This window comes from Dromiciops gliroides, chromosome 4 (genome assembly GCF_019393635.1).
Source record: "Dromiciops gliroides isolate mDroGli1 chromosome 4, mDroGli1.pri, whole genome shotgun sequence".
Lineage (NCBI taxonomy): Eukaryota > Metazoa > Chordata > Mammalia > Microbiotheria > Microbiotheriidae > Dromiciops > Dromiciops gliroides.
Window position 1 is genome coordinate 470332502 of NC_057864.1, and position 13538 is coordinate 470346039.

Consider the following 13538-nt stretch of genomic DNA (forward strand, 5'->3'; position numbering starts at 1 on the left):
TCATTGCTTCTATTTTTTTTCTTGCTTTGATCCTTTCCCTCCCCTCCCCAGCTCTGACAATGGGACCCATTGCTATTTTCTATCCCTGCTGGATGAGAGTAGATTCTGATCACCTAAGCTGACTCTTGCTTGGAATTTGTCAGGATAAAGGAACAATCCTCTTCTTCCATATCACTCTGGGGAAAAAATTGGAAGGGGAACAGTTGAAGAACCAAGGTTATTTTGGAATCTTAGGAATCTCCAAAGAATTGTGGTAGTAGGGATTTCTTTGAATATGGGTTGTACTAGACATCTCCAACTCTCAAATTCTGTGATCCCTTAGATTGTGAGCTCCTTGAGGGCAGGGACTGTCTTTTCCTCTTTTAGTATCCCCATTGCTTAGTACAGTGCCTGGCACTTAGTAGGTGCTTAGTAAATATTGATTGATTCTGTGAAAATGCTTTGAACTTTGAAGATTTTTCTTTCTCTAGAAGCACATCCTTCCTACTGGTCCCCTCCTTCCCCCATCCTTGCTTCTGTCACCATACATCTTCTCCTGGAGTCAAAGCCTCAGCTTTCTTTTTTTGTGTGTATGTGTCTGAGGCAATTGGGGTTAAGTGACTTGCCCAGGGTCACACAGCTAGTAAGTATCAAGTGTCAATTGGGGGTAAGTGACTTGCCCAGATTCACACAGTGTCAAGTTTCTGAGGTCAAATTTGAACTCAGGTCCTCCTGAATCCTGGGCTGGTGCTTTATCCACTGTGCCACCTAGCTGCCCCCAAAACTTCAACTTTTAAGGAATCTCTTGGATGATGGGAATTTTATATCAGGTAAAAGGGTACTGTGCCATGATCAACTGCAGGTCATAGCATCACAGGTGGAGAGCTAGAAGGGACTATAGTAGCTACTGAGACCAACTTGATTATTTTACAGGAGAAACTGAGGCCCAAGAAGGGTGACTTGCTCAGGGTCACACAGTTATCATCTGAGATGGGATTTGAAACCCAAGCCTTCCTCATGCCAAGTCCAGTGCCCTAACCATTATACCACCCTATAGATCTAGGACCTTTGATTTACTTGGTGTGGGGACTCTTTTCATTTGTCTGGAACTTCTAGCTTCAAGAGATGCCCACAGCTTTTGGAGCCAGTGATTTGTCCTTGGTCACAGAGCACCAGTATCTGGGGTGGGCTCTGAATCCAGGCTGTCTGATTTCAGGCCCATCATGGTACCCACTACAACATGCTGCCTCAGCTTGTGACACACACTGCAATGTCGTATTACAGGTGAAAAAGAATTGACTCTGGAGTCCATGGTCCTGGGTTCAAATCCCATATCTGACACCTGCTCCCTGTGTGACCTTGGGCAAGTCACTCTTTGAGTCTCTGTTTCCTCATCTGTAAAATGAGGGGTGGCCTCTGAAGCCCTTTGCCTTGTCTATGTATCAGCTCAACCTCCATTTTCAACAGAGAAGATGTGAAGAACAGGAGTCATGAGAGGAAGCAAAGAATTTGCCTCTGAAATAGAGTGTGGAAGATTGAGGTTTTGGAATTGGAGTCAGGAAGATATAGCCTCAGACAGTAGCTATGTGACCTTGGACAAGTCACTTCGCCTCTGCCTGCTTCAGTTTCTCATCTGTAAAATGGCGGAGTTGGAGTCAGTGGCCTCTAAGGTCCCTTCCAACTCTAGATCTGGGATCCTTTCACCTATTGCTCGTGGTACAGTCAATGCCTCCTAACTTGTCTGAATTTCTTTCCAAATCTGAGTTGGAAGAGCACCGTACTTGAAAAACATTCTCTCTTCAGCCTCCCTGTTAAATACTTTATCTAATTAGCCTTTGCTTGAAGATGTCCAAGGGGTAGAAAGCCCCTGGCTTCCAAGCAGCTCACCCTCCTATGGGACAGCTCTCATTGCAAGAAAGTCTTTCTTTACGTTAAGTTGAAATCTGGCTCCTTAGTAATGGGACAGTCCCTGGGCGCCACGGCAGAAGCTGGAGGCTTTGGGTTCATGAATCAAAGCATTGTTGAGGGCCCAGCTGTGTGCGACACCCTCTGGTCTAAGCAAAGGACACTCCTACTTTGGAGGGTTCCCAGAGCGGGCGAGGCAACCCAGCCAGCATTTAGTAAGTACCTACTATGTGCCAGGCACTGTGCTAAGTGCTAGGGATATTAGGAAAGGCAAGAGATGGTCCCTTTTCTCAAGGAGATCACAGTCAAATTGGGAGACAAGATGGTGGCAACTGTGTACAAACCAGATGTGTCTGTGTATGGGATGGGCTGGGGCAGCTAAGTAGAGCAGTGGATAGTACACAGGGCCTGGAATCAGAAAGACTCATCTTCCTGAGTTAGAGGTGGAGCTGAGACTAGGAGCTGGGGAGAGGGCCTGTCACCTAGGTCTATGCTCTCTTTGCTCTGTCAGCTTTTTCTTCTCCTCATCTCCCCCTTCCCCTCCCACTCCCCTTCTCTCTCTCTCTCTCTCTCTCTCTCTCTCTCTCTCTCTCTCTCTCTCTCTCTCTCTCTCCCTCCCCCTCTCTCCCTCTTTCTCTCCCTTTCCTTCTCTCTCTCCCTCTCTCTCTCTCCCCCTCTACCTCCCTCTCTCCCTCTCCCTCTCCTCCCCTGTGACTGTCTCTCCCTCCCTCCTTCCCTCCTCTCCTCTCTCTCCCTCTCCCTCTCTCTCTCCCTCTTCCTTTCCTTCTCCCTCTCCCTCTCTCTCCTTCCCTGTGTCTGTCTGTCTGTCTCTTTCTCTCTCTCTTCCCCGCCCCCTCTCTCTCCCTCCCGCCTCCCTGAATCCCTCCCTACCTCCCTCTCTGTTGTAGACTTTCCAGGCTAGGAGGGGATTCTTTTGTGTCTTTTTCTTGCTCACAGCCATTCAGAGCCTAATCCCCACTCAAGTGTTAATTGATAATTAAGTTGGGAGCTGACAACAGCTTCAGGTGTGATCTAGACAAGGAAGCTTATTCACACTTGAAGGGAGACTCAGGAAGCTGGACAAGTTCCACATAGTAACAGCTCCTGGGATGCCGGTGACCTGTATGCCCCTGTCACCACCAATGCCACTCCCTGATTCCACTCAAAATTCCAGAGTTCCCTTCTCTTCTCTCCTTGCAGAATCTCCCTTTCCATCTTCCAAAGAGGTAGGGTTACATAATGGATAGACTTTTGGTCTGAAAGCAAGGAGACGAGAATGGGAATCCCACCTCACATCCTCACTGGCTGTGGGATGACACAAGGTTGTGACTTACTGGCAAGTCACCTCATCTCTCACAGCCTCAGTTTCCTCATATGTAAAATGGGGATGATGATGAGATTTGCCCTGAAGGGGCAGCACGTCATAGTCAGTCAATAGATGTGCATTTATTAAGCACCGATGTGTGTCAGCAGGTACTCTGGGGATTCAGAGATGGTGATGATGCTAATAACAACAACAATAACAGATAATACTGAAGTGGCAATTTAAGGTTTGTAGAGTGTTTTATCTACATTATCTCATTTGATCAAAGACAAACTCTTGAGGTATTTGCCTTCTAATAACTTAGGCTCTTCACTTGGTATCTACAGGATGACGGTAGCTAGCATTCCTGTATCTCTTTAAAGTTTGCAAATTTGGGGCGGCTGGGTGGTGCAGTGAATAAAGCACCAGCCTGGATTCAGGAGCTCCTGAGTTCAAATCCGACCTCAGACACTTGACACTTACTAGCTGTGTGACCCTGGGCAAGTCACTTAACCCTCATTCCCCTGCAAAAAATAAAAAAATAAATCTTGCAAATTAGTTTACAAACTTTCTCTCACTTGATCCTCACAACAACCTTGGGAGGTAGATGCTTTTATCATCCTCTTTTTACTGACTTAGAAACTGAGACAGAGGTTAAGTGAATTGCCCAAGGTCATGCATATAACTCTAAGTGTCTGAGCCCAGATTTGAACTCTGACTTTCTTGACAGCAAATCCAGTACTCCATCTACCCAGCTGCTCACGGATTTCAGGAGGTCTGTGAACTTGGATGGGGAAAAATTTTACATCTTTATTTTCATTAACCTCTTCCTGAAATCTACTATTTCCTTCAATTATGAATCTGTTTCATTTTTAGCAGTATTTCTAAAAAAGGGTCCATAGACTTCACCTGGCTTTCAAAGGGATCTGTGACACACACAAAAGATGAAGACCCTGTGTCTTAAGGGAGTCAGGGACACCTGGGTTCAGGTTATGACTAGTTGGGAGACCTTGGGCAACTTGTTTAACCTCTGTGTGCCATAGGGAACTCTAGAAGACCATAACTTATAGAGAAATGGCAGACATAAATCAATGGAAGTAATTTCACCAATGGGAATCCCATAGCTAAGAAACCCTTGGGTCCAGAGCAATAAGTAAATATTTCCCTTACCAACTAAGCAGAAGACCTCAGAAACCTCTAAGTGTTCTGGACTACACTTAAGGCTTGTTCACAAAGAACGCTGATTCCCAATACCTCATTGTGGTGTGGAAGTGAGCCTGGGTGTTTGAAGGCTCTGCTACCAGTTGGCCACATTGGACAGTCCTAGCATTGCCAAAAGAATTTTGGTGTGACTGGGGCAACATACTAAGTCTGTTTCCCAGGGAGTAGCCTGGCTAAGTGCAAATGGGCTCAACACCAGTAGGCTGGTTACTTGTTCATGTATTTGACCAAAGTGGCCAATGAAACAAAGAAAACAGCACAGTAGGTCTCCCCCTCCCCAGGTTTGAGCAGTGATTGTGGCCAAACAAGAGGAAAGGGGCAGAAGGTGCTAAGAAACACACAGCATTTAGATCACTCAGAAACTTTAGCTTGGCTGTTGATATCTTAAATAGAATATTCTTGTCAAATTACCAACTGAGTAGCTATACTATTGGAGGAATGGACTCATGTCCACCTTGGCAGTATTAGTTTTTAAATGAAACCAAAGAAAGAAGGCAGCAGTGGCGACTCAGTGGAAGGCTGAGTCATCGGCTCTTCCACCAAGAAGCAAATGAAGATATTGATTGAGCTGCTTTTATTGTGTGCCCAAAGGCAGCCGGAGCTATCATTTCATGGGACATTCGGTCAGCTTGTATCATCACAGTGCTTAAAAGAAGTATTTGTGAAAGTACTACCATGAAAACACTTGCAGCTCATGGACCAGTATCAGTATCTGATTAAGAGATAGGCAGGATCTATGATGAACTTGATAAGAGTTCAAATTAAATCAACCTTGACTCTACTTTTACAACCTTTACTGAGAGTGACTTCAGTAATGGGTGGGAATAGATGAGGATGGTCAGAAATATACTGGAAAAGATGAATTGGCAAAAAAGGCATGAGAAAGGCCATAGGTTTATGGCTACACAGTAGCATCATACCTTTATATCATAAACACTTAATTCAGGAAGAGAACTGGTAGATACTGGTCATGCTGAGCACCGAGTAACATCACAAAAAATGAAATTGGTTATATTTTATTGGACAGGAAATGACTCATTCCTGATGTGGGGAGTCATCTCTGAATCAGCTGTCTGTGTAAAGTCAGACCACTGACTTGTTAGAGCCAAGATCCAAATTAATATAAAGCTAGAAAAGAGAATTAAAGCAAGAAAAATATATGACATATAACCAAAACAACTCAATTCTAACCTATTTAAACAAGTTACTGATAATGAAGAAATGGGTAAGAGTTTAAAGGAAGCATGTAGACATAGAACATAATAATTTCATACAGAATTGTAACCAACTTAAATCAATTACCATGACAAGGAGACCAAAAGAAAGCACCATACTCAGCAAATATTTGAGTTGCTTGCCAGGCAAAGAGAGGTGGCAGCCAAAGGCAACACCTGGTTCGAATATAAATCCATTTGGAAAATCTTATGGAGAAGAATGATGGAAGATTATAAGTAGTATCATATTATGAAAAAGAGGGTAAAAGCAGTTTAAAAAAACCCAGAGAGGGACTTAAGTCAGAAAAGTCATCCCAATGGCATTTAAGCATGAAAACAGAATGACAAACAAGAAAAAATGGAAAAGATCTGCAAAGATTTTTTTTATAACAAACTTTTCACTTTTGAAATCTAGAATTATAGTACCAAATGTTTTTATATAGGAAGTAAAAATGGAACTAAAGAGAACAAAGTCAGGAAAAGCATCCAGATGGAACCAAGTATGTTCAAAGGAGATATGTGCTGGAAGCAATACAGTTAGGAAGGCTTTGAGGGTTTGGTTCACAAGTTATTTGAAGAAGGGGAAAGATATCAAAGATATGGAAAAAATCTTGGACTTTATCAAGAAGATGATAGAACACCAACAACTAGAAATGTGTATGCCTATTTTCCAATCTATATAATTTTTAAAAAATAGTAACTATCCATGAACATGTTGAAGGTATCCTCAATGAGAGTATCAGTAATATGATGATAATGATGGTGATGGTGGTGGTGGTGGTGGTGGTGGTGATGATGGGCACTAAATAAATGCTTGTTCCCTTCCCACTTCCCCTTTTCCACAAATAGCAGGAGAGGTAAAAAGAGGTATGCTATCAAGGACAAAGTTAGAAGACTTACAGTAAGACCTCCTTAAGAGTCTCACAGCATGGAAGGCATGTCAGACTGTCCAAATGGATGAGATCACAAATCTCTGAGTTTTGAGTATCTGAGTACAGTAAGGTCAGCCCTTGTCAGGGCTAGCCAAAGCCCAGGTACCCGAACAATTCAATCAATCCATCAACAAGCATTTATTAAGCACCTACTTTGTCCTAGACCCTGTGCTGGGAGCTGGGTTTTGAAGACAAAAATCAAAAATGTAATCAAGTTGATTACATTTTGTCAATCAACCATCAGTGAGAATTTATTAAGCCTGAAGTGTTTGAGGTGCTGGAAATGGAGATGAAGATGAAACAGACTCCCCCCTCTATGGGCTCCCCTTTGCCTCACACAAAGTATGGATGTCCACAAAGGAATACTGTTCTCCCAGGATCTCCAAAGACAAAACCTATTTACCCAGGACCAAAGTTCAGGTTGGTGATGGAATTTGGGGGAAGGGAAAGAAGGGAACAAGCACTTATTAAGCAGCCCATCTAACTCTCCCCTGGGGAAAGGGGGCAAGACCACGCTGGTTACTGGATTTGGGGGTCTGAGAATCTGGATTTGAATCTCGGTTCTGCTACGTTCTACCTTTGTGACCTCAATCAGAAAACCGACTTTGTGAAAGGGCAACATGAAAAATGAATGAGATTGTATAAATCAAAGGAAGAACTTGGGTTCTCTGCCACTTCTTTATCTGTTTTGACCTTGGGCGAGTCAATTCTCACTGGACCTGAATTTCCTCCTCTATGAAGTGACATGGGATGGGGTTATACTGGATCAGGGGTTCTAAGCCTATGTGAACTTTAAAAAAAATTGATAACTATTTCAATTGAATTGATCTCCTTTGTAATCATATGTATTTTACTTAAAAACGTTATTCTGAGCAGAGGTCCATTGGCTACCAAAGATTACTATGACACATGAAAGGTTAAGAACCCCTGGGTGAAATGGTCTTTAATATTCCTTCCAGCTCTGAATGTAAGAAACTTAACTCCCATGGAGCACCTCAGTCATCACTTTTCCTGGTTGAATAATCCCAGGTCCTTGAATCATTTCTCTAGGGTTTTGCTTTCTTATCTTTTAACGATCACCCTGGTGGAACCCTAAGCCCTTTCCAAAGTTCTCGAGGTCCCTGAAGAGATGGCAATCAGCCCAAGTCATATCTTTGGAGGCTTGAAAAGTAGTTTCACTTGCAATCAGCACTGGGGGCAGGGTGCGCCTCTGGGGATGATGGTGTGGAGAGGGACTTTCCTTGTAGCATTCTCTCCCTGCTTTCTAGGGAAGGTGGCTGCTTTATTAGACAGCTCACCTCACCAGGAGAAGTGCCAGCACAGGAAGTACCCTCTTTGCACATTGGTTCAGATAAAAGTGTTTCTATTTTAGGGACTACAAATGCAGGTTGAGCTGACCCAGGATGGAATTATCCTCGAAAAGTCACTCAACTGGCTCTTGTTACAAATTATTAGAAATTACAGTTACCAAAGTGCCTTAGGGCAGGATCTGAAAGTTTCTGGGCTGGCTGCTGCCTGGAGGCCCCAGAAGCAGTTTTACTCTTTGGGGATTCACCCATAGCATTTAGCCCATAGTCACTTACCTTCTAGTGACCAGCCTCATCTGGGCTGGGCCTCTGGCTACAGATGCTGGGCCAACCTAGAGAGTCTTGTGATATTTATTTATGTTGGTGCACGCAAGTTCTTTGATTATTATTGTGTGTGTGTGTGTATGTGAGAGAGACAATTGGAGTTACGTGACTTGCCCAGGGTCACACAGCTAGTAAGTGTCAAGTGTCTGAGGCCGGATTTGAACTCAGGTCCTCCTGACTCCAGGGCTGGTGCTCTATCCACTGCGCCACCTAGCTGCCCCACACTCAAGTTCTTTGTGTGCAGGGGTTGTCTCCCTTTGGTCTCTTTATTCCCCATGCCTAGCCTGGCATGGCTGGCACACAGTAGGCATTTAATGGAGGAAGAAACTGAGAGCCAGGGTCACCTCTAAGTCCTGAGGAGGGTTGTAAGGAAGACTTTGTAACTGTAAGTACTGTCAAGCCCATGTGATTTCTTCAGTAGGGCCCCTTCCACCACGGAGATGGGAGAGGTCTCAGTTTCTTTTTTGTTTGTTTGTTTGTTTTTGTTTTTTTGGTGAGGCAATTGGGGTTAAGTGACTTGCCTAGTCACACAGCTAGTAAGTGTTAAGTGTCTGAGGCCGGATTTGAACTCAGGTACTCCTGGCTCCAGGTTCAGTGCTCTATCCACTGCACCACCTAGCTGTCCTGGTCCCAGTTTCTTAATGACTTGGCAGATGGGCTTTGTGAATGCTGCAGAGGCCCACATGATTCATCTACTTCCAATGACCCTGAAAATGAGTTTCTCTGAACTTAGCAGCTGGTTCTTGGACAACAGATAAATCAATCTATCAACAAGCACCTAGTATGTGTCAGGTGCTTTGCCAGACTTTGGAGAACAAAGACAAGATGAAATGGTCCCCTATCCTCAAGGAGTTAACAGGTTCTGGGGGAGACAACACAGACATTCTTCACACACGTATTTACAAATATATGATATAACACATTTATTACATATGCACAAATATAATACATGCAAAATAAATTGAAGGTAAATTTTTTTTGGGGGGAAGTGGAGTAAAGTAAAGTTTTATGTAAAAGGTAGCACGAGTTAAGCCTTTGAAGGAAACTAGGAAGGGGCAGAGGGAGCACATTTTAGGAATGAGAGATGGCCAATGCAAGGGGCGGAGACAGGAGACAGAGGGTTAGAATCAGCCCATGTCTTAACTATATAGGTCTCCATAAGTGTTAGGGATTCTTGCTTTGCTCCATTGTTTTTCTGTTGGCTTCATTATTATTTTTTATCTCGTTCACATAAATACTTCTTGTTGCTATTTGTCCTTTGTTTTCAAAGAGGACCAGTGACATTGCCAAGGTGATGTCTTTGCTAGTGTGCGAATTGGATTTGGGTGAGGCAGAGCTGTGAAAAGTTATCAGTCTCATTCTCTCTTCCTGAGCCATTAAAGTCCAGTGGCAGGACAAAAGTCAAGACAAATGGCAATGGCTTAAGATGCAGTGGATGAGGGGGCAGCTAGGTGGCGCAGTGGATAAAGTACTGGACCTAGATTCAGAAGGACCTGAGTTCAAATCCGGCCTCAGACACTTGACACTTACTAGCTGTGTGACCCTGGGCAAGTCACTTAACCCTCATTGCCCCACAAAAAAAAAAAAAAGATGCCGTGGATGACCTTGGCATCTTTGATGGCTGACCAAGTTCTAAGTGCTCCACAGCGCCATCTTCAGCCACCTTCATGACTGGCGAAACAAATTATTTTCATCTGCCCATTCTGCTCCAGAAAGTTGACCCCGAGCACCCAGTGACTTACTCTTTTGATGTAAGTTGCAGCCAATCCATGCCTCTTTATCTTTTGTGATTTTTGTACACAATTCTCAGATTCTCCACTGTGGATTCACCCAACTATTTCTAGTTCTTTTGACATTGCTTGGGTTCCAGTGGGTACCACCCTGACTTTCCACCTTGCTAGGCTGGCGCTCATGGGGGCTGTTGTAGGACCAAGGCCTTGAAGCTGAGACCTTCCTATTCCAGTTACCTTGTGTTTGCTTTGTATGTATCTCTGATATTTGTTTATTCATTCACCCATTTATTTATTTATCTATTCATCTATTTATCCATCCATCTATGTATTCATTCACCCATTTATTTATTTATCTATTCATCTATTTATCTATCCATCTATGTATTCATTCACCCATTTATTTATTTATCCATTTATTTATTCATTTATTTATTTATCCATTTATTTATTCATTAATTTATCTATCCATTTATTTATTTATTCATTTGTCTATCTATCTATCATTTTGTGGGGCAATGAGGGTTAAGTGACTTGCCCAGGGTCACACAGCTAGTAAGTGTCACGTTTCTGAGGCCGGATTTGAACTCAGGTCCTCCTGAATCCAGGGCTGGTGCTTTATCCACTGCGCTACCTAGCTGCCCCCAATACACACACACACACACACACACACACACACACACACACACACACATACATGGTGTCTCCTCTTGAGAGCAGGGACAACACCATGGGACCAGATCACCTCCTTTCAGGAGCATACATTTCCTAGATGATATTTCAGAGGCGAGAGGAAACAAGGTAAAGCTGATGGAGGGAGGGCAGCTCTTGGAGACCTTTTGACCTGGGTCTATGTTCCACCTCTGATAAGGGTAATGCTCTTAGTAGCCCAGTGTCCCAGATGACCTCTGACATTTGTTAGCTACTTCACCTCAGACATGTCATAACTCATGTGGGCCTCAGTTTTCTCATTTGTAAATCAAGGTGGGGGTGTGTGTGTGGATAAATGGCCTATAAGCTGTCTTTCAGCTTTAAATCCATGATATATGATTTATTTTTATTTGTTTATTTGTTCAGACAAGTGATCTCATTACCGACTCGTTTCTGGCTCTTGGGTGACCCTGTGGACGGCAGCATCAACCAATGCTTTCCATGGGGTTTTCTTGGCCAAGATACTGGAGTGGTTTTTGCCATTTCCTTTCCTGTCATTTCCTTTCACTGGGGTAGGCGGAACATGTAAGGAAACTCCCCTACCAAGTGAGATACCAAACTCCCAGTTTGGTGTCTCAGGGAGTGGCCTGGGGTAGTTAGACATCTAGTCTGTGGTAGAGATTGGCCTTGAACCTGGGGGTTCTCAACCCTGAGGCCAACTCTCTATCCATCATCCTATGTTTCAAAGGCACACCCACAGATTAAACAAACAACATTGTCCAGACCTCATGGAGCTTATAGTCTAATAAAGGGCCTCCTTGGACCTCTGTTTCCTCTTCTATACAATGAGAAGGCAGTGTGGAATAATAGATAGAGTCCTGGGCTTAGAATCAGGATTAAGTTGGTTCAAATTCCACCTCTAATACTTAGTAGGTGTGTGACCCTGACTAAGTCACTAAGCCTCTCCGTGCCTCAGTTTCCTCATCTGTAAAATGAGGGAGCTGGACTTAGTGGCCTCTGAGGTCCCTCTGGCTTCAGAGCTATAATCCTTATTAGACAGACTTCTCAGCTCATGAGCTCCTATCCTAAGAAACGTCTGGGAATGACCATAATAGAAAAGAGGAAGAAGAACACCAGCTAACCAATGCCAGCAGATTGCTTTCAGTGAGGTAGATGCTTTCTAAAAGAGACACAAACAAAGCGGTTTAAGGACAGATCTAAGACTGGGGGGCAGGGTGGGCCCTGGGTAAGGATGGAGGCTTCGTGGGCCTTTGAGCCGAGCTGCCTTGGCATGTACACACACACTCAGACCCATCTGACACATCCTCTTCTCTCTCTCTTTTTTTTTCAGAGTTGGGCAGAAACAGCATCCGGCTCTGAACTAAAGGAAGGAAATTTGGATTTTCCATGTGCTTGGGGAACCTATCACTGTCACTCCATGGCTGGGAGACGGCCCTTTGTTAAGAAGCAGCCGCGGGGGTGTTGCCAACTGCGTGGGGGCCCCAGGGTGAGGTAGATGTCGTTCCTCCATCCATCAAGCTGTTGGTGAGTCACTGAATGCCTTTGGTACATTAAACAGAGGGATGGAGCTCCCTGATCGCCTGGGGATACCTTGGCCTTTCACTAGCAGGAAGCACACTGGGCTTGGAGTGCTCCATTTATCTGTAACAGACATTGTAGTTAGAAACAGGCCAACCTCCTCTTTTTCCAGAGAAGGAAACTGAGGCCCATGGAAGGGAAGGGACTTGCCCAAGGTGACTCCTATAGAATCGTAGGTTTGTTGACTTGGAGATGGAAGAGATCTTGGAGGAGGTCTAGTTTAGCACAATCCTTTTATTTTGCAGATGAAAAAACTGAGGCCCAGGGAGGTGAAGCCTATACCAGGGTCACAGATAGGGTTTTAGAGCCAGGGGGGAGAGAAAAAGAGGAGAGAGGGAGAGGGAAAGAGAGAGAGGGAGAAAGGGAGAAGAAGAGGGAGAGACACAGAGAGAGAGAGAGAGAGAGAGAGAGAGAGAGAGAGAGAGAGAGAGAGAGAGACAGATAGAGCGATAGAATATTTAGCCCAAACCCTCTCTAGCCCAAACTTGGTATTTTATGGAAGGGGAAACTGAGGCTCAGAAGTGACTTAGGGGCAGAGCTGGTACTTGAACCCAGGGCTCTTGACTCCCAGTCTAGTGTTTCTTTCTACTCTATCATGGGTATCTCTGCCAGTTTTCCAGATGAGGAGACAAGGTTTGTTTTAGGGACATCTCTTTTCTTTGTCAGTCACTCACTCGACAGACATTTAGGAGAGACTGTGGTACGGTGGAATTTAGACTTTTCAGAGTCTATTTTTTTTTCAGACAAAGCATCGGCAATGTGATAGAGTGCAGAATGCTAGGCTTGGTTCAAATCCTGATTCTGCCATTTATTTGCTGTGCGACCTCTGGCAGATCCATCTCTCTTTCTGTGGGCTTCCTTTTCCTTCTTTATAAAATGAGGGGTGGGACTGGCTGATCCAGGGAGGTCGGAGAATCGAGGTTTGACTCTTGGCTTTGCCATTTACCACCTAGTTGACCACAGGTGCAACTCACTTAACTTCCCTTGGCCTCAGTTTCCCATCTCTAAAAGGACTACGTGGCTTCTGGCGTCCTTCCCAGAATGAAATTGATGTTCCTAGAATCTCTAAAGTTCCTTCTGTTGCTTAATCCCGTGATCCCGTAACCCTCACTGCAAAAGAGGGTGTCCATTCATTTGCTGACTTCAGGGCCGGTGCTCTACCTACCGCACCACCTAGCTGACTATAAAAGGCGTATGGGGCGGGGAGGGGATTCCAATAGTAGAGCCAAAATGAACCACAGTCATGTGGAGGGCTAACAAAAGGAACATTGGCTGAGGAGTCAGGAACCTAGGGTCTGAAACTGATTTACCCTGTGACCATGGGCAACTCACCTTAGTCCTCAGCATCTCTTCCTGTAAAATGAGGGGATTGG